Source organism: Heloderma suspectum, chromosome 2 (genome assembly GCF_057233095.1).
Source record: "Heloderma suspectum isolate Gila_16-S chromosome 2, 16-S_ref, whole genome shotgun sequence".
NCBI lineage: Eukaryota > Metazoa > Chordata > Lepidosauria > Squamata > Helodermatidae > Heloderma > Heloderma suspectum.
In genome coordinates, this window is record NC_139459.1 from 124,849,163 (window position 1) to 124,852,777 (window position 3,615).

The following is a 3,615-nucleotide window of genomic DNA, read 5'->3' on the forward strand; positions in this document are numbered from 1 at the left end:
TGCCGTATTATTATGCTGCTGTATTATTATGCTGTGCCTATAAAGCAGTTACAGGTGGAGGACATGAAACAATGTTATTGGCTATTAAGAGAGGTAAGACAGGTTTTACAAACACACAAAGAGATACTTGATTAAACAGAGCTTCCTTCGAGACAACAGCAGCTCTGCAAATGTATTGAGATGAGCACTATTGTGCTATGCAAGAATTCACTTGCAAGACAATTGGAATTTCACTCAACCAGGAGAGCAAGGTAGCACTTACTGTTCTGCGGGGCATGTGTGGCTCCAGGAATTGGATGTTTGAGACCCTTCTGAACTGCAGCAGGGGAAATATGCTTTTAAACACAGTTTAATGAGATCTGAACAAAGGGAAATACTAAGCTTTATTCTCGCTGCAGTTCATGAGTGGAGATGGACAAGGACTGCTGAATAAACACAGCACAGGTCCCTCAGTCTAGGGTGAAGATTTCTTACCTGTCTCTCGTGGACTGAATCGGCACATGCTGTAGTTGTGCAGAAATTAAAGAGTTGTGGCAAATATAAAATAGATGCCCGGCTGGTAAGTGGGGTGGTGGGAACAGCCTGAGGTCAACTTGGTTGGGAAGGAATTGGCACATGGATAGCTAAAGAGCAGATTAAACCCTGGGCACCAGCACCTTAATGGAGATGTGCCTGACATGTCCTACTGATCAGCTGACAGACACACAGACACACCACCACCACCACCGAAGCCTGCCCAGGTCCTTTGGTGAGGTTGGGGGAAAGAGGAAGAGTTCTTTAAAGATCTAGCCAACTGCCTGGCATTATGTTTGACATTTCAGAGCAGCACTATGGATTCTTGTGGGTGCTGCCATCCATCAAAGCTATCAGGAAAGTCTGGACAAGCTCCAGCAACTTTAGCAGAGGTTGTGACCTACCAGCTATCAGCAGTGCTTCCTTCTAGTGGGGCTGGCAGCTTACAATTCGGAGATCATGGATCTCAGCCTTCCCTAACATGGCATCCTCCAGATATGATATGACCTGAAAGACCTCCAGGCTACCTGAAAGACTGCCTTCTCCTGTATGAACCTGCCTGGGCCGTAATATCTTCTGGAGGCGCCATTCTTTTCAGATCGTCACCATCAGAGGCGCGTTTGGTAGTGATGTGAGAGCTGACCTTTTCAGTAGCTGCTCCCAGGCTGTGGAACTCCCTCCCAAGGTTTGCTCCCTCTCCACTGTCCTTCCGATGGCAGGCAAAGACTGCTTTATCTGAAAAAGGCCTTTGGCTTGTAGGTTGGGGTACTTTTTTAAAATCTGTAATTCTTACGTTTTTATTGTATTTTAATGTGTGTTACTGGTTTAATCTATTTTAAATGGTTTAGTAAGCTACCTTGAGTGCTATTTTTTGGTAGAAAGGCCGGGTATAAATCAAATAAATAAATAAATAAATTGTGGGGGCTACGATTTTCATCATCCCCTGTCAGCATGGGTAATGGTCTGGGGGATGGGAGTTGTGATCCAAACATCTGGAGGGCACCATGTTGGGGAAGGGTGATGTATCCAACAGCTCTACAGTGGAGAATGACATTACAGCCTCTTCTTCCCCTGTACCTCCCACAGTCTCTTTACCCACCTTCCCCTCCTAATCAGAGTCCTGCTTGCTCCTGCAAAAGGATCCAGGAAGAAACAGGGCAAAAGAAGCCATGGTTGCATCTCCTTTCCTGGCTGCAGAGCTGTTCAAGAGACATGCATGATTGTCAAATTGGGCAACTCTACCTTCCACCAGTCACGCCACCCCAAATTCTCTTTGTGAGTTTCCCCACCACTACCAAAGGTTTCCATCTTCTTTCTACTGAATTTTCAAACATTGGTTAATGTGTGCTTTAATTAGAATAAGGATCAGAATGACTTTTTAATAAAAGCAAGGCCTACTTTATGGCCCAGGCATGTTATTTCCCCTGAGGTTAACTTCATGCTTTCGAATTAAATGTATTTGGGCTACATGATGTTGCTATAGTACCCTGGGTACACTGCACGTGTCTTCAGTAGGGCTTATCAATTGCACTTTTTGTCTGGTAGCTAGTACAACAAAGCTGTGTTCATAGTTAATCCTCAAGTGCTTATCAAGTGAGCATAATAATAAAGGCAAAATTATATAGTAGTAGCTTTCTGCATTGTATTTAATTTGTACTTCAGACATTCAGTTGAGAAAGTATACTGTCCCTTTTTCACATACATTTGTATCTGATGTAGATAATGTACTTCTAGTACAGTGAGACATAGCGATGTACCTGTGTTATGGATAATATAATATCTTCAGAATGCATAACCATGCATCTGTGCTATGGTAGAACACATGTTTTGTGTGCATAATGTGCCCAGTTCAATCCCTGGCATCTCCAATTAAAGGATCTTGAGGAGCAGATTTCAACAGGAGAGTTGACCATGAGCTTCATTCCTTCTGCTATGTGACTACAGTTCTGATCTTAAGCAATTTTGCTTGAAGCAAGTTCCACTGAAGTTAATGGGGCTTAATTGCACGTGAATATGTTTCCGATATGTTGTCTCCAAGTAGAAGTCTTAGGGCCCAAACAAGTGTGTTTGCATTAAAAGGCAGTTTTTTAAAAAAAAAATCACATTGTATCAGTAGAGTGAGGGGCTCATAATTAATGGGATCAGAGCAGATGTGGTGGGGAAATTGCATCCTTTGTTTTGGGGAGATATCCCCCATTGGCACCAACAGGGATTTCTCCCAAAATACTAAGTGCAGAAGAGGGATTTTCCTCAGGACTGCAACAGGGAAGAAAAGGGTTACATTTCTGCCTCCATGTCTGCACTGAACCTGTGAAATATCAGGCTCACATACACATCCTGCCTTGCCTTTTTTAAGCCACTGTAGCAGTTTGCCACTGAAATTTGGCAGCAAATTGGTGACTTTTTTGCCAGTGCTGTGCCTCCAAATTTTGGCAGTGGGGCCCCCAGCAGAGGACAGGGAGCCTCATGCGGCCCATGGGCTATGTGTGGCCTACCCCTGATACATAGTTTGGCCCTTGCTTGACCTGGGATTCTGGTCTATGTGTTGAAGGTATTGTGCTACTCAGGGCTGGCCCTACCATAAGGCAGAGTGAGGCAATCACCTCAAGTGGCAGATGCTGGGGGGTAGCAGTAGCAGCCTCCCAGTTGTTCCCTCTGTTGGAGGACATACAGTAGCTGAGTATGCCACCAACCTGACCTGAGCCCCCTAACCTTGCTTGCTGCCTCTGGTGTGGTGGAGGACACTATCCCATTGCCAGTGTTGAAGTAAGATTCAACTGCCAGTCCACCTGGCTTCTATATATGGAACGGGGATGGAGTGCCATCTTGTCCTTCACCTCAGGCAGCAGACTGTCTTGGGCTAGCCCTGGTGCTACTGCCCCATGGAATAATGGACATCTATCTGGATTTCATCAGTTCCACAGTGTCTACAAAGAATTTTGATAAGAACAAGTTATAACTCAAAGGCATGATGTTTGCAGTACCTGTTAGTCCTCGTAATCCTAATCTTGGAGCTCGGACTGAGCCACTGTTGTTCTTGGCAAATACAAAAACGAGCTGTCTTTGCAAAAGGGTGGGGAAGGTCCTTTACTTCCTTTTTGA